The sequence below is a fragment of the Schistocerca piceifrons genome, chromosome 5, assembly GCF_021461385.2.
Source record: "Schistocerca piceifrons isolate TAMUIC-IGC-003096 chromosome 5, iqSchPice1.1, whole genome shotgun sequence".
Lineage (NCBI taxonomy): Eukaryota > Metazoa > Arthropoda > Insecta > Orthoptera > Acrididae > Schistocerca > Schistocerca piceifrons.
The window spans coordinates 716,853,381-716,873,676 of NC_060142.1; positions in this window are offsets into that span (position 1 = coordinate 716,853,381).

Genomic DNA, 20,296 nt, shown 5'->3' on the forward strand with positions numbered 1-20,296 from the left:
CGACAATCACATTTCCGATACACTAATCCTTCTTTACTGCATTCCTCACTCCCACACATTGACGAATTCACACGGAAATTGCGTCGCTATGAATTACTATGGGTTCTATGACTTCTCCTTCTAAATCAAGTAACGTTTCTATGGAAACGACAGGACTTTTTTTGGGATACGACAATCTCATCTCCGATCCACTAATCCTTCTTTACTGCATCCCTCACTCCCAAACATTGACGAATTCACACGGAAATTGCGTCGCTATGAAATACGAGTACTATGTGTTCTAAGACATTTCCTTCTAAATCGAGTAACGTTTCTATGGAAACGACAGGATTTTCTTTTGGGATACGACAATCACATTTCCGATCCACTAATCCTTCTTTACTGCATCCCTCACTCCCAAACATTGACGAATTCACACGGACATTCCGTCGCTATGAATTACTATGGGTTCTATGACTTCTCCTTCTAAATCAAGTAACATTTCAATGGAAACGACAGGACTTTTTTTTGGGATGCGACAATCTCATTTCCAATCTACTAATCCTTCTATACTGCATCCCTCACTCCCAAACTTTGACGAATTCACACGGAAATTGCGTCGCTATGAAATACTATGTGTTCTAAGACATTTCCTTCTAAATCGAGTAACGTTTCTATGGAAACGACAGGATTTTCTTTTAGGATACGACAATCTCATTTCCGATCCACTAATCCTTCTTTACTGCATCCCTCACTCCCACACATTGGCGAATTCACACGGAAATTGCGTCGCTATGAAATACGAGTACTATGTGTTCTAAGGTATTTCCTTCTAAATCGAGTAACGTTTCTATGGAAACGACAGGATTTTCTTTTGGAATACGACAATCTCATTTCCGATCCACTAACCCTTCTTTACTGCATCCCTCACTCCCACACATTGACGAATTCACACGGAAATTGCGTCGCTATGAAATACGAGTACTATGTGTTCTAAGACATTTCCTTCTAATTCGAGTAACGTTTCTATGGAAACGACAGGATTTTCTTTTGGGATACGACAATCTCATTTCCGATCCACTAATCCTTCTTTACTGCATCCCTCACTCCCACACATTGACGAATTCACACGGAAATTGCGTCGCTATGAAATACGAGTACTATGTATTCTAAGACATTTCCTTCTAAATCGAGTAACGTTTCTATGGAAACGACAGGATTTTCTTTTGAGATACGACAATCTCATTTCCGATCCACTAATCCTTCTTTACTGCATCTCTCACTCCCACACATTGACGAATTCACACGGAAATTGCGTCGCTATGAAATACGAGTACTATGTATTCTAAGACATTTCCCTCTAAATCGAGTAACGTTTCTATGGAAACGACAGGATTTTCTTTTGGGATACGACAATCACATTTCCGATACACTAATCCTTCATTACTGCATTCCTCACTCCCACACATTGACGAATTCACACGGAAATTGCGTCGCTATGAATTACTATGGGTTCTATGACTTCTCCTTCTAAATCAAGTAACGTTTCTATGGAAACGACAGGACCTTTTTTGGGATACGACAATCTCATTTCCGATCCACTAATCCTTCTTTACTGCATCCCTCACTCCCAAACATTGACGAATTCACACGGAAATTGCGTCGCTATGAAATACGAGTACTATGTGTTCCAAGACATTTCCTTCTAAATCGAGTAACGTTTCTATGGATACGACAGGATTTTCTTTTGAGATACGACAATCTCATTTCCGATCCACTAATCCTTCTTTACTGCATCCCTCACTCCCAAACATTGACGAATTCACACGGAAATTGCGTCGCTATGAAATACGAGTACTATGTGTTCTAAGACATTTCCTTCTAAATCGAGTAACGTTTCCATGGAAACGACAGGATGTTCTTTTGGGATACGACAATCACATTTCCGATCCACTAATCCTTCTTTACTGCATCCCTCACTCCCAAACATTGACGAATTCACACGGACATTCCGTCGCTATGAATTACTATGGGTTCTATGACTTCTCCTTCTAAATCGAGTAACGTTTCTATGGAAACGACAGGATTTTCTTTTGGGATACGACAATCTCATTTCCGATCCAGTAATCCTTCTTTACTGCATCCCTCACTCCCACACATTGGCGAATTCACACGGAAATTGCGTCGCTATGAAATACTAGTACTATGTGTTCTAGGACATTTCCTTCTAAATCGAGTAACGTTTCTATGGAAACGACAGGATTTTCTTTTGGAATACGACAATCACATATCCGATCCACTAATCCTACTTTACTGCATCCATCACTCCCACACATTGACGAATTCACACGGAAATTGCGTCACTATGAAATACGAGTACTATGTGTTCTAAGACTTTTCCTTCTAATTCGAGTAACGTTTCTATGGAAACGACAGGATTTTCTTTTGGGATACGACAATCTCAATTCCGATCCACTAATCCTTCTTTACTGCATCCCTCACTCCCACACATTGACGAATTCACACGGAAATTGCGTCGCTATGAAATACGAGTACTATGTATTCTAAGACATTTCCTTCTAAATCGAGTAACATCTCTATGGAAACGACAGGATTTTCTTTTGAGATACTACAATCTCATTTCCGATCCACTAATCCTTCTTTACTGCGTCTCTCACTCCCACACATTGACGAATTCACACGGAAATTGCGTCGCTATGAAATACGAGTACTATGTATTCTAAGACATTTCCCTCTAAATCGAGTAACGTTTCTATGGAAACGACAGGATTTTCTTTTGGGATACGACAATCACATTTCCGATACACTAATCCTTCTTTACTGCATTCCTCACTCCCACACATTGACGAATTCACACGGAAATTGCGTCGCTATGAATTACTATGGGTTCTATGACTTCTCCTTCTAAATCAAGTAACGTTTCTATGGAAACGACAGGACTTTTTTTGGGATACGACAATCTCATCTCCGATCCACTAATCCTTCTTTACTGCATCCCTCACTCCCAAACATTAACGAATTCACACGGAAATTGCGTCGCTATGAAATACGAGTACTATGTGTTCTAAGACATTTCCTTCTAAATCGAGTAACGTTTCTATGGAAACGACAGGATTTTCTTTTGGGATACGACAATCACATTTCCGATCCACTAATCCTTCTTTACTGCATCCCTCACTCCCAAACATTGACGAATTCACACGGACATTCCGTCGCTATGAATTACTATGGGTTCTATGACTTCTCCTTCTAAATCAAGTAACATTTCTATGGAAACAACAGGACTTTTTTTTGGGATACGACAATCTCATTTCCAATCCACTAATCCTTCTATACTGCATCCCTCACTCCCAAACTTTGACGAATTCACACGGAAATTGCGTCGCTATGAAATACTATGTGTTCTAAGACATTTCCTTCTAAATCGAGTAACGTTTCTATGGAAACGACAGGATTTTCTTTTGCGATACGACAATCTCATTTCCGATCCACTAATCCTTCTTTACTGCATCCCTCACTCCCACACATTGGCGAATTCACACGGAAATTGCGTCGCTATGAAATACGAGTACTATGTGTTCTAAGGTATTTCCTTCTAAATCTAGTAACGTTTCTATGGAAACGACAGGATTTTCTTTTGGAATACGACAATCTCATTTCCGATCCACTAACCCTTCTTTACTGCATCCCTCACTCCCACACATTGACGAATTCACACGGAAATTGCGTCGCTATGAAATACGAGTACTATGTGTTCTAAGACATTTCTACCTAAATCGAGTAACGTTTCTATGGAAACGACAGGATTTTCTTTTGAGATACGACAATCTCATTTCCGATCCACTAATCTTTCTTTACTGCATCCCTCTCTCCCACACATTGACGAATTCACACGGAAATTGCGTCGCTATGAAATACGAGTACTATGTATTCTAAGACATTTCCCTCTAAATCGAGTAACGTTTCTATGGAAACGACAGGATTTTCTTTTAGGATCGACAATCACATTTCCGATTCACTAATCCTTCTTTACTGCATTCCTCACTCCCACACATTGACGAATTCACACGGAAATTGCGTCGCTATGAATTACTATGGGTTCTATGACATCTCCTTCTAAATCAAGTAACGTTTCTATGGAAACGACAGGACTTTTTTTTGGGATACGACAATCTCATTTCCGATCCACTAATCCTTCTTAACTGCATCCCTCACTCCCAAACATTGACGAATTCACACGGAAGTTGCGTCGCTATGAAATACGAGTACTATGTGTTCTAAGATATTTCCTACTGAATCGAGTAACGTTTCTATGGAAACGACAGGATTTTCTTTTGGGATACGACAATCTCAATTCCGATCCACTAATCCTTCTTTACTGCATCCCTCACTCCCACACATTGACGAATTCACACGGAAATTGCGTCGCTATGAAATACGAGTACTATGTATTCTAAGACATTTCCTTCTAAATCGAGTAACATCTCTATGGAAACGACAGGATTTTCTTTTGAGATACTACAATCTCATTTCCGATCCACTAATCCTTCTTTACTGCGTCTCTCACTCCCACACATTGACGAATTCACACGGAAATTGCGTCGCTATGAAATACGAGTACTATGTATTCTAAGACATTTCCCTCTAAATCGAGTAACGTTTCTACGGAAACGACAGGATTTTCTTTTGGGATACGACAATCACATTTCCGATACACTAATCCTTCTTTACTGCATCCCTCACTCCCAAACATTGACGAATTCACACGGAAATTGCGTCGCTATGAAATACGAGTACTATGTGTTCTAAGACATTTCCTTCTAAATCGAGTAACGTTTCTATGGAAACGACAGGATTTTGTTTTGGGATACGACAATCTCATTTCCGATCCACTAATCCTTCTTTACTGCATCCCTCACTACCAAACATTGACGAATTCACACGGAAATTCCGTCGCTATGAAATACGAGTACTATGTGTTCTAAGTCATTTCCTTGTAAATCGAGTAACGTTTCTATGGAAACCACAGGATTTTCTTTTGGGATACGACAATCACATTTCCGATCCACTAATCCTTCTTTACTGCATCCCTCACTCCCACGCATTGACGAAATCACACCGAAATTCCGTCGCTTTGAATTACTATGGGTTCTATGACTTCTCCTTCTAAATCAAGTAACATTTCTATCGAAACGACAGGACTTTTTTTTGGCATACGTTAATCTCATTTCCGATCCACTAATCCTTCTTTACTGCATCCCTCACTCCCAAACATTGACGAATTCACACGGAAATTGCGTAGCTTTGAAATACTATGTGTTCAGAGACATTTCCTTCTAAATCGAGTAACGTTTTAATGGAAACGACAGGATTTTCTTTTGGGATACGACAATCACATTTCCGATCCACTAATCCTTCTTTACTGCATCGCTCACTCCGAAACATTGACGAATTCACACGGAAATTGCGTCGCTATGAAATACGATGTGTTCTAAGACATTTCCTTCTAAATCGAGTAACGTTTCCATGGAAACGACAGGATTTTCTTTTGGGATACGACAGTCACATTTCCGATCCACTAATCCTTCTTTGCTGCATCCCTCACTCCAAAACATTGACGAATTCACACGGAAATTCCGTCGCTATGAAATACGAGTACTATGTGTTCTGAGACATTTCCTTCTAAATCGAGTAACGTTTCTATGGAAACGACAGGATTTTCTTTTGGGATACGACAATCACATTTCCGATCCACTAATCCTTCTTTACCGCATCCCTCACTCCCACACATTGACGAATTCACACGGAAATTGCGTCGCTATGAAATACGAGTACTACGTGTTCTAAGACATTTCCTTCTAAATCGAGTAACGTTTCTATGGAAACGACAGGATTTTCTTTTGGGATACGACAATCACGTTTCCGATCCACTAATCCTTCTTTACTGCATCCCTCACTCCCAAACTTTGACGAATTCACACGGAAATTCCGTCGCTATGAAATACGAGTACTATGTGTTCTAAGACATTTCCTTCTAAATCGAGTAACGTTTCTATGGAAACGACAGGATTTTCTTTTGGGATACGACAATCACATTTCCAATCCACTAATCCTTCTTTACTGCATCCCTCACTCCCAAACATTGACGAATTCACACGGAAATTGCGTCGCTATGAAATACTATGTGTTCTAAGACATTTCCTTCTAAATCGAGTAACATTTCTATGGAAACGACAGGATTTCTTTTGGGATACGACAATCACATTTCCGATCCACTAATCCTCCTTTACTGCAACCTTCACTCCCAAACATTGACGAATTCACACGGAAATTGCGTCGCTATGAAATACTATGTGTTAGAAGACATTTCCTTCTAAATCGAGTAACGTTTCTATGGAAACGACAGGATTTTCTTTTGGGATACGACAATCTCATTTCCGATCCACTAATCCCTCCTTACTGCATCCCTCACTCCCACACATTGACGAATTCACACGGAAATTCCGTCGCTATGAAATACTATGTGTTCTAAGACATTTCCATCTAAATCGAGTGATGTTTCTATGGAAACGACAGGATTTTCTTTTGGGATACGACAATCACATTTCCGATCCACTAATCCTTCTTTACTGCATCCCTCACTCCCAAACATTGACGAATTCACACGGAAATTGCGTCGCTATGAAATACGAGTACTATGTGTTCTAAGACATTTCCTTCTAAATCGAGTAACATTTCTATGGAAACGACAGGATTTTCTATTGGGATACAACAATCACATTTCCGATCCACTAATCCTCCTTTACTGCAACCCTCACTCCCAAACATTGACGAATTCACACGGAAATTGCATCGCTATGAAATACTATGTGTTGTAAGACATTTCCTTCTAAATCGAGTAACGTTTCTATGGAAACGACAGGATTTTCATTTGGGATACGACAATCACATTTCCGATCCACTAATCCTTCTTTACTGCATCCCTCACTCCCACACATTGACGAATTCACACGAAAATTCCGTAGCTATTAAATACGAGTACTATGTGTTCTAAGACATTTCCTTCTAAATCGAGTATCGTTTCTATGGAAACGACAGGATTTTCATTTGGGATACGACAATCACATTTCCGATCCACTAATCCTTCTTTACTGCATCCCTCACTCCCAAACATTGACGAATTTACACGGAAATTCCGTCGCTAAGAAATACGAGTACTATGTGTTCTAAGACATTTCCTTCTAAATCGAGTAACGTTTCTATGGAAACGACAGGATTTTCTTTTCGGATACGACAATCACATTTCCGATCCACTAATCCTTCTTTACTGCATCCCTCACTCCCAAACATTGACGAATTCACACGGACATTCCGTCGCTATGAATTACTATGGGTTCTATGACTTCTCCTTCTAAATCAAGTAACATTTCTATGGAAACGACAGGACTTTATTTTGGGATGCGACAATCTCATTTCCAATCCACTAATCCTTCTATACTGCATCCCTCACTCCCAAACTTTGACGAATTCACTCGGAAATTGCGTCGCTATGAAATACTATGTGTTCTAAGACATTTCCTTCTAAATCGAGTTACGTTTCTATGGATACGACAGGATTTTCTTTTGGGATACGACAATCTCATTTCCGATCCACTAATCCTTCTTTACTGCATCCCTCACTCACACACATTGGCGAATTCACACGGAAATTGCGTCGCTATTAAATACGAGTACTATGTGTTCTAAGGTATTTCCTTCTAAATCGAGTAACGTTTCTATGGAAACGACAGGATTTTCTTTTGGAATACGACAATCTCATTTCCGATCCACTAACCCTTCTTTACTGCATCCCTCACTCCCACACATTGACGAATTCACACGGAAATTGCGTCGCTATGAAATACGAGTACTATGTGTTCTAAGACATTTCCTTCTAATTCGAGTATCGTTTCTATGGAAACGACAGGATTTTCTTTTGGGATACGACAATCTCATTTCCGATCCACTAATCCTTCTTTACTGCATCCCTCACTCCCACACATTGACGAATTCACACGGAAATTGCGTCGCTATGAAATACGAGTACTATGTATTCTAAGACATTTCCTTCTAAATCGAGTAACGTTTCTATGGAAACGACAGGATTTTCTTTTGAGATACGACAATCTCATTTCCGATCCACTAATCCTTCTTTACTGCATCTCTCACTCCCACACATTGACGAATTCACACGGAAATTGCGTCGCTATGAAATACGAGTACTATGTATTCTAAGACATTTCCCTCTAAATCGAGTAACGTTTCTATGGAAACGACAGGATTTTCTTTTGGGATACGACAATCACATTTCCGATACACTAATCCTTCATTACTGCATTCCTCACTCCCACACATTGACGAATTCACACGGAAATTGCGTCGCTATGAATTACTATGGGTTCTATGACTTCTCCATCTAAATCAAGTAACGTTTCTATGAAAACGACAGGACTTTTTTTGGGATACGACAATCTCATTTCCGATCCACTAATCCTTCTTTACTGCATCCCTCACTCCCAAACATTGACGAATTCACACGGAAATTGCGTCGCTATGAAATACGAGTACTATGTGTTCCAAGACATTTCCTTCTAAATCGAGTAACGTTTCTATGGATACGACAGGATTTTCTTTTGAGATACGACAATCTCATTTCCGATCCACTAATCCTTCTTTACTGCATCCCTCACTCCCAAACATTGACGAATTCACACGGAAATTGCGTCGCTATGAAATACGAGTACTATGTGTTCTAAGACATTTCCTTCTAAATCGAGTAACGTTTCTATGGAGACGACAGGACTTTCTTTTGGGATACGACAATCACATTTCCGATCCACTAATCCTTCTTTACTGCATCCCTCACTCCCAAACATTGACGAATTCACACGGACATTCCGTCGCTATGAATTACTATGGGTTCTATGACTTCTCCTTCTAAATCAAGTAACATTTCTATGGAAACGACAGGACTTTTTTTTGGGATACGACAATCTCATTTCCAATCCACTAATCCTTCTATACTGCATCCCTCACTCCCAAACATTGACGAATTCACACGGAAATTGCGTCGCTATGAAATACTATGTGTTCTAAGACATTTCCTTCTAAATCGAGTAACGTTTCTATGGAGACGACAGGATTTTCTTTTGGGATACGACAATCTCATTTCCGATCCACTAATCCTTCTTTACTGCATCCCTCAATCCCACACATTGGCGAAATCACACGGAAATTGCGTCGCTATGAAATACGAGTACTATGTGTTCTAGGACATTTCCTTCTAAATCGAGTAACGTTTCTATGGAAACGACAGGATTTTCTTTTGGAATACGACAATCACATATCCGATCCACTAATCCTACTTTACTGCATCCATCACTCCCACACATTGACGAATTCACACGGAAATTGCGTCGCTATGAAATACGAGTACTATGTGTTCTAAGACATTTCCTTCTAATTCGAGTAACGTTTCTATGGAAACGACAGGATTTTCTTTTGGGATACGACAATCTCATTTCCGATCCACTAATCCTTCTTTACTGCATCCCTCACTCCCACACATTGACGAATTCACACGGAAATTGCGTCGCTATGAAATACGAGTACTATGTATTCTAAGACATTTCCTTCTAAATCGAGTAACGTTTCCATGGAAACGACAGGATTTTCTTTTGAGATACGACAATCTCATTTCCGATCCACTAATCCTTCTTTACTGCATCTCTCACTCCCACACATTGACGAATTCACACGGAAATTGCGTCTCTATGAAATACGAGTACTATGTATTCTAAGACATTTCCCTCTAAATCGAGTAACGTTTCTATGGAAACGACAGGATTTTCTTTTGGGATACGACAATCACATTTCCGATACACTAATCCTTCTTTACTGCATTCCTCACTCCCACACATTGACGAATTCACACGGAAATTGCGTCGCTATGAATTACTATGGGTTCTATGACTTCTCCTTCTAAATCAAGTAACGTTTCTATGGAAACGACAGGACTTTTTATGGGATACGACAATCTCATCTCCGATCCACTAATCCTTCTTTACTGCATCCCTCACTCCCAAACATTGACGAATTCACACGGAAATTGCGTCGCTATGAAATACGAGTACTATGTGTTCTAAGACATTTCCTTCTAAATCGAGTAACGTTTCTATGGAAACGACAGGATTTTCTTTTGGGATACGACAATCACATTTCCGATCCACTAATCCTTCTTTACTGCATCCCTCACTCCCAAACATTGACGAATTCACACGGACATTCCGTCGCTATGAATTACTATGGGTTCTATGACTTCTCCTTCTAAATCAAGTAACATTTCTATGGAAACGACAGGACTTTTTTTTGGGATACGACAATCTCATTTCCAATCCACTAATCCTTCTATACTGCATCCCTCACTCCCAAACTTCGACGAATTCACACGGAAATTGCGTCGCTATGAAATACTATGTGTTCTAAGACATTTCCTTCTAAATCGAGTAACGTTTCTATGGAAACGACAGGATTTTCTTTTGGGATACGACAATCTCATTTCCGATCCACTAATCCTTCTTTACTGCATCCCTCACTCCCACACATTGGCGAATTCACACGGAAATTGCGTCGCTATGAAATACGAGTACTATGTGTTCTAAGGTATTTCCTTCTAAATCGAGTAACGTTTCTATGGAAACGACAGGATTTTCTTTTGGAATACGACAATCTCATTTCCGATCCACTAACCCTTCTTTACTGCATCCCTCACTCCCACACATTGACGAATTCACACGGAAATTGCGTCGCTATGAAATACGAGTACTATGTATTCTAAGACATTTCCTTCTAAATCGAGTAACGTTTCTATGGAAACGACAGGATTTTCTTTTGAGATACGACAATCTCATTTCCGATCCACTAATCTTTCTTTACTGCATCCCTCTCTCCCAGACATTGACGAATTCACACGGAAATTGCGTCGCTATGAAATACGAGTACTATGTATTCTAAGACATTTCCCTCTAAATCGAGTAACGTTTCTATGGAAACGACAGGATTTTCTTTTAGGATACGACAATCACATTTCCGATACACTAATCCTTCTTTACTGCATTCCTCACACCCACACATTGACGAATTCACACGGAAATTGCGTCGCTATGAATTACTATGGGTTCTATGACTTCTCCTTCTAAATCAAGTAACGTTTCTATGGAAACGACAGGACTTTTTTTTGGGATACGACAATCTCATTTCCGATCCACTAATCCTTCTTAACTGCATCCCTCACTCCCAAACATTGACGAATTCACACGGAAGTTGCGTCGCTATGAAATACGAGTACTATGTGTTCTAAGATATTTCCTACTGAATCGAGTAACGTTTCTATGGAAACGACAGGATTTTCTTTTGGGATACGACAATCACATTTCCGATCCACTAATCCTTCTTCACTGCATCCCTCACTCCCAAACATTGACGAATTCACACGGACATTCCGTCGCTATGAATGACTATGGGTTCTATGACTTCTCCTTCTAAATCAAGTAACATTTCTATGGAAACGACAGGACTTTTTTTTTGGGATACGACAATCTCATTTCCAATCCACTAATCCTTCTATACTGCATCCCTCACTCCCAAACTTTGACGAATTCACACGGAAATTGCGTCGCTATGAAATACTATGTGTTCTAAGACATTTCCTTCTATATCGAGTTACGTTTCTATGGAAACGACAGGATTTTCTTTTGGGATACGACAATCTCATTTCCGATCCACTAATCCTTCTTTACTGCATCCCTCACTCCCACACATTGGCGAATTCACACGGAAATTGCGTCGCTATGAAATACGAGTACTATGTGTTCTAAGACATTTCCTTCTAAATCGAGTAACGTTTCTATGGAAACGACAGGATTTTCTTTTGGAATACGACAATCACATTTCCGATCCACTAATCCTACTTTACTGCATCCCTCACTCCCACACATTGACGAATTCACACGGAAATTGCGTCGCTATGAAATACGAGTACTATGTGTTCTAAGACATTTCCTTCTAATTCGAGTAACGTTTCTATGGAAACGACAGGATTTTCTTTTGGGATACGACAATCTCATTTCCGATCCACTAATCCTTCTTTACTGCATACCTCACTCCCACACATTGACGAATTCACACGGAAATTGCGTCGCTATGAAATACGAGTACTATGTGTTCTAAGACATTTCCTTCTAATTCGAGTAACGTTTCTATGGAAACGACAGGATTTTGTTTTGGGATACGACAATCTCATTTCCGATCCACTAATCCTTCTTTACTGCATACCTCACTCCCACACATTGACGAATTCACACGGAAATTGCGTCGCTATGAAATACGAGTACTATGTATTCTAAGACATTTCCCTCTACATCGAGTAACGTTTCTATGGAAACTACAGGATTTTCTTTTGGAATACGACAATCACATATCCGATCCACTAATCCTACTTTACTGCATCCCTCACTCCCACACATTGACGAATTCACACGGAAATTGCGTCGCTATGAAATACGAGTACTATGAGTTCTAAGAAATTTCCTTCTAATTCGAGTAACGTTTCTATGGAAACGACAGGATTTTCTTTTGGGATACGACAATCTCATCTCCGATCCACTAATCCTTCTTTACTGCATCCCTCACTCCCACACATTGGCGAATTCACACGGAAATTGCATCGCTATGAAATACGAGTACTTTGTGTTCTAGGACATTTCCTTCTAAATCGAGTAACGTTTCTATGGAAACGACAGGATTTTCTTTTGGAATACGACAATCACATATCCGATCCACTAATCCTACTTTACTGCATCCATCACTCCCACACATTGACGAATTCACTTGGAAATTGCGTCGCTATGAAATACGAGTACTATGTGTTCTAAGACATTTCCTTCTAATTCGAGTAACGTTTCTATGGAAACGACAGGATTTTCTTTTGGGATACGACAATCTCATTTCCGATCCACTAATCCTACTTTACTGCATCCCTCACTCCCACACATTGACGAATTCACACGGAAATTGCGTCGCTTTGAAATACGAGTACTATGTGTTCTAAGACATTTCCTTCTAATTCGAGTAACGTTTCTATGGAAACGACAGGATTTTCTTTTGGGATACGACAATCTCATTTCCGATCCACTAATCCTTCTTTACTGCATCCCTCACTCCCACACATTGACGAATTCACACGGAAATTGCGTCGCTATGAAATACGAGTACTATGTATTCTAAGACATTTCCCTCTAAATCGAGTAACGTTTCTATGGAAACTACAGGATTTTCTTTTGGAATACGACAATCACATATCCGATCCACTAATCCTACTTTACTGCATCCCTCACTCCCACACATTGACGAATTCACACGGAAATTGCGTCGCTATGAAATACGAGTACTATGTGTTCTAAGACATTTCCTTCTAATTCGAGTAACGTTTCTATGGAAACGACAGGATTTTCTTTTGGGATACGACAATCTCATTTCCGATCCACTAATCCTTCTTTACTGCATCCCTCACTCCCACACATTGGCGAATTCACACGGAAATTGCATCGCTATGAAATACGAGTACTTTGTGTTCTAGGACATTTCCTTCTAAATCGAGTAACGTTTCTATGGAAACGACAGGATTTTCTTTTGGAATACGACAATCACATATCCGATCCACTAATCCTACTTTACTGCATCCATCACTCCCACACATTGACGAATTCACTTGGAAATTGCGTCGCTATGAAATACGAGTACTATGTGTTCTAAGACATTTCCTTCTAATTCGAGTAACGTTTCTATGGAAACGACAGGATTTTCTTTTGGGATACGACAATCTCATTTCCGATCCACTAATCCTTCTTTACTGCATCCCTCACTCCCACACATTGACGAATTCACACGGAAATTGCGTCGCTATGAAATACGAGTACTATGTATTCTAAGACATTTCCTTCTAAATCGAGTAACGTTTCTATGGAAACGACAGGATTTTCTTTTGAGATACGACAATCTCATTTCCGATCCACTAATCCTTCTTTACTGCGTCTCTCACTCCCACACATTGACGAATTCACACGGAAATTGCGTCGCTATGAAATACGAGTACTATGTATTCTAAGACATTTCCCTCTAAATCGAGTAACGTTTCTATGGAAACGACAGGATTTTCTTTTGGGATACGACAATCACATTTCCGATACACTAATCCTTCTTTACTGCATTCCTCACTCCCACACATTGACGATTTCACACGGAAATTGCGTCGCTATGAATTACTATGGGTTCTATGACTTCTCCTTCCTAATCAAGTAACGTTTCTATGGAAACGACAGGACTTTTTTTGGGATACGACAATCTCATCTCCGATCCACTAATCCTTCTTTACTGCATCCCTCACTCCCAAACATTGACGAATTCACACGGAAATTGCGTCGCTATGAAATACGAGTACTATGTGTTCTAAGACATTTCCTTCTAAATCGAGTAACGTTTCTATGGAAACGACAGGATTTTCTTTTGGGATACGTCAATCACATTTCCGATCCACTAATCCTTCTTTACTGCATCCCTCACTCCCAAACATTGACGAATTCACACGGACATTCCGTCGCTATGAATTACTATGGGTTCTATGACTTCTCCTTCTAAATCAAGTAACATTTCTATGGAAACGACAGGACTTTTTTTTGGGATACGACAATCTCATTTCCAATCCACTAATCCTTCTATACTGCATCCCTCACTCCCAAACTTTGACGAATTCACACGGAAATTGCGTCGCTATGAAATACTATGTGTTCTAAGACATTTCCTTCTAAATCGAGTAACGTTTCTATGGAAACGACAGGATTTTCTTTTGGGATACGACAATCTCATTTCCAATCCACTAATCCTTCTTTACTGCATCCCTCACTCCCACACATTGGCGAATTCACACGGAAATTGCGTCGCTATGAAATACGAGTACTATGTATTCTAAGACATTTCCCTCTAAATCGAGTAACGTTTCTATGGAAACGACAGGATTTTCTTTTGGGATACGACAATCACATTTCCGATACACTAATCCTTCTTTACTGCATTCCTCACTCCCACACATTGACGATTTCACACGGAAATTGCGTCGCTATGAATTACTATGGGTTCTATGACTTCTCCTTCCTAATCAAGTAACGTTTCTATGGAAACGACAGGACTTTTTTTGGGATACGACAATCTCATCTCCGATCCACTAATCCTTCTTTACTGCATCCCTCACTCCCAAACATTGACGAATTCACACGGAAATTGCGTCGCTATGAAATACGAGTACTATGTGTTCTAAGACATTTCCTTCTAAATCGAGTAACGTTTCTATGGAAACGACAGGATTTTCTTTTGGGATACGTCAATCACATTTCCGATCCACTAATCCTTCTTTACTGCATCCCTCACTCCCAAACATTGACGAATTCACACGGACATTCCGTCGCTATGAATTACTATGGGTTCTATGACTTCTCCTTCTAAATCAAGTAACATTTCTATGGAAACGACAGGACTTTTTTTTGGGATACGACAATCTCATTTCCAATCCACTAATCCTTCTATACTGCATCCCTCACTCCCAAACTTTGACGAATTCACACGGAAATTGCGTCGCTATGAAATACTATGTGTTCTAAGACATTTCCTTCTAAATCGAGTAACGTTTCTATGGAAACGACAGGATTTTCTTTTGGGATACGACAATCTCATTTCCAATCCACTAATCCTTCTTTACTGCATCCCTCACTCCCACACATTGGCGAATTCACACGGAAATTGCGTCGCTATGAAATACGAGTACTATGTGTTCTAAGACATTTCCTTCTATATCGAGTAACGTTTCTATGGAAACGACAGGATTTTCTTTTGGAATACGACAATCTCATTTCCGATCCACTAACCCTTCTTTACTGCATCCCTCACTCCCACACATTGACGAATTCACACGGAAATTGCGTCGCTATGAAATACGAGTACTATGTATTCTAAGACATTTCCCACTAAATCGAGTAACGTTTCTATGGAAACTACAGGATTTTCTTTTGGGATATGACAATCACATTTCCGATACACTAATCCTTCTTTACTGCATTCCTCACTCCCACACATGGACGAATTCACACGGAAATTGCGTCGCTATGAATTACTATGGGTTCTATGACTTCTCCTTCTAAATCAAGTAACATTTCTACGGAAACGACAGGACTTTTTTTCGGGATACGACAATCTTATTTTAGATCCACTAATCCTTCTTTACTGCATCCCTCACTCCCACGCATTGACGAGTTCACACGGAAATTCCGTCGCTTTGAATTACTATGGGTTCTATGACTTCTCCTTCTAAATCAAGTAACATTTCTATGGAAACGACAGGACTTTTTTTTGGGATACGACAATCTCATTTCCGATCCACTAATCCTTCTTTAATGCATCCCTCACTCCCAAACATTGACGAATTCACACGGAAATTGCGTCGCTATGAAATACTATGTGTTCTAAGACATTTCCTTCTAAATCGAGTAACGTTTCTATGGAAACGACAGGATTTTCTTTTCGGATACGACAATCACATTTTCGATCCACTAATCCTTCTTTACTGCATCCCTCACTCCCAAACATTGACGAATTCACACGGAAATTGCTTCGCTATGAAATACGAGTACAATGTGTTCTAAGACATTTCCTTCTAAATCGAGTAACGTTTCTATGCAAACGACAGGATTTTCTTTTGGGATACGAGAATCACATTTCCGATCCACTAATCCTTCTTTACTGCATCCCTCACTCCAACACATTGACGAATTCACACGGAAATTGCGTCGCTATGAAATACGAGTACTATTTGTTCTAAGACATTTCCTTCTAAATCGAGTAACGTTTCTATGGAAACGACAGGATTTTCTTTTGGGATACGACAATCACATTTCCGATCCACTAATCCTTCTTTACTGCATCCCTCACTCCCAAACACTGACGAATTCACACGGAAATTGCGTCGCTATGAAATACGAGTACTATGTGTTCTAAGACATTTCCTTCTAAATCGAGTAACGTTTCTATGGAAACGACAGGATTTTGTTTTGGGATACGACAATCTCATTTCCGATCCACTAATCCTTCTTTACTGCATCCCTCACTCCCAAACATTGACGAATTCACACGGAAATTCCGTCGCTATGAAATACGAGTACTATGTGTTCTAAGTCATTTCCTTGTAAATCGAGTAACGTTTCTATGGAAACCACAGGATTTTCTTTTGGGATACGACAATCACATTTCCGATCCACTAATCCTTCTTTACTGCATCCCTCACTCCCACGCATAGACGAAATCACACGGAAATTCCGTCGCTTTGAATTACTATAGGTTCTATGACTTCTCCTTCTAAATCAAGTAACATTTCTATGGAAACGACAGGACTTTTTTTTGGGATACGACAATCTCATTTCCGATCCACTAATCCTTCTTTACTGCATCCCTCACTCCCAAACATTGACGAATTCACACGGAAATTGTGTCGCTATGAAATACTATGTGTTCTAAGACATTTCCTTCTAAATCGAGTAACGTTTCTATGGAAACGACAGGATTTTCTTTTGGGATACGACAATCACATTTTCAATCCACTAATCCTTCTTTACTGCATCCCTCACTCCCAAACATTGACGAATTCACACGGAAATTGCTTCGCTATGAAATACGAGTACAATGTGTTGTAAGACATTTCCTTCTAAATCGAGTAACGTTTCTATGCAAACGACATAATTTCTTTTGGGATACGAGAATCACATTTCCGATCCACTAATCCTTCTTTACTGCATCCCTCACTCCAACACATTGACGAATTCACACGGAAATTGCGTCGCTATGATATACGAGTACTATTTGTTCTAAGACATTTCCTTCTAAATCGAGTAACGTTTCTATGGAAACGACAGGATTTTCTTTTGGGATACGACAATCACATTTCCGATCCACTAATCCTTCTTTACTGCATCCCTCACGCCCAAACATTGACGAATTCACACGGAAATTACGTCGCTATGAAATACGAGTACTATGTGTTCTAAGACATTTCCTTCTAAATCGAGTAACGTTTCTATGGAAACGACAGGATTTTCTTTTGGGATACGACAATCTCATTTCCGATCCACTAATCCTTCTTTACTGCATCCCTCACTCCCAAACATTGACGAATTCATACGGAAATTCCGTCGCTATGAAATACGAGTACTATGTGTTCTAAGTCATTTCCTTGTAAATCGAGTAACGTTTCTATGGAAACCACAGGATTTTCTTTTGGGATACGACAATCACATTTCCGATCCACTAATCCTTCTTTACTGCATCCCTCACTCCCACGCATTGACGAAATCACACGGAAATACCGTCGCTTTGAATTACTATGGGTTCTATGACTTCTCCTTCTAAATCAAGTAACATTTCTATGGAAACGACAGGACTTTTTTTTGGGATACGACAATCTCATTTCCGATCCACTAATCCTTCTTTACTGCATCCCTCACTCCCAAACATTGACGAATTCACACGGAAATTGCGTAGCTATGAAATACTATGTGTTCAGAGACATTTCCTTCTAAATCGAGTAACGTTTTAATGGAAACGACAGGATTTTCTTTTGGGATACGACAATCACATTTCCGATCCACTAATCCTTCTTTACTGCATCGCTCACTCCGAAACATTGACGAATTCACACGGAAATTGCGTCGCTATGAAATACGATGTGTTCTAAGACATTTCCTTCTAAATCGAGTAACGTTTCTATGGAAACGACAGGATTTTCTTTTGGGATACGACAGTCACATTTCCGATCCACTAATCCTTCTTTGCTGCATCCCTCACTCCAAAACATTGACGAATTCACACGGAAATTCCGTCGCTATGAAATACGAGTACTATGTGTTCTGAGACATTTCCTTCTAAATCGAGTAATGTTTCTATGGAAACGACAGGATTTTCTTTTGGGATACGACAATCACATTTCCGATCCACTAACCTTCTTTACTGCATCCCTCACTCCCACACATTGACGAATTCACACGGAAATTGCGTCGCTATGAAGTACGAGTACTATGTGTTCTAAGACATTTCCTTCTAAATCGAGTAACGTTTCTATGGAAACGACAGGATTATCTTTTGGGATACGACAATCACATTTCCGATCCACTAATCCTTCTTTACTGCATCCCTCACTCCCAAACATTGACGAATTCACACGGAAATTCCGTCGCTATGAAATACGAGTACTATGTGTTCTAAGACATTTCCTTCTAAATCGAGTAACGTTTCTATGGAAACGACAGGATTTTCTTTTGGGATACGACAATCACATTTCCAATCCACTAATCCTTCTTTACTGCATCCCTCACTCCCAAACATTGACGAATTCACACGGAAATTGCGTCGCTATGAAATACTATGTGTTCTAAGACATTTCCTTCTAAATCGAGTAACATTTCTATGGAAACGACAGGATTTCTTTTGGGATACGACAATCACATTTCCGATCCACTAATCCTCCTTTACTGCAACCCTCACTCCCAAACATTGACGAATTCACACGGAAATTGCGTCGCTATGAAATACTGTGTGTTAGAAGACATTTCCTTCTAAATCGAGTAACGTTTCTATGGAAACGACAGGATTTTCTTTTGGGATACGACAATATCATTTCCGATCCACTAATCCTTCTTTACTGCATCCCTCACTCCGAAACATTGACGAATTCACACGGAAATTGCGTCGCTATGAAATACTATGTGTTCTAAGACATTTCCTTCTAAATCGAGTAACGTTTCTATGGAAACGACAGGATTTTCTTTTCGGATACGACAATCACATTTTCGATCCACTAATCCTTCTTTACTGCATCCCTCACTCCCAAACATTGACGAATTCACACGGAAATTGCTTCGCTATGAAATACGAGTACAATGTGTTCTAAGACATTTCCTTCTAAATCGAGTAACGTTTCTATGCAAACGACAGGATTTTCTTTTGGGATACGAGAATCACATTTCCGATCCACTAATCCTTCTTTACTGCATCCCTCACTCCAACACATTGACGAATTCACACGGAAATTGAGTCGCTATGAAATACGAGTACTATTTGTTCTAAGACATTTCCTTCTAAATCGAGTAACGTTTCTATGGAAACG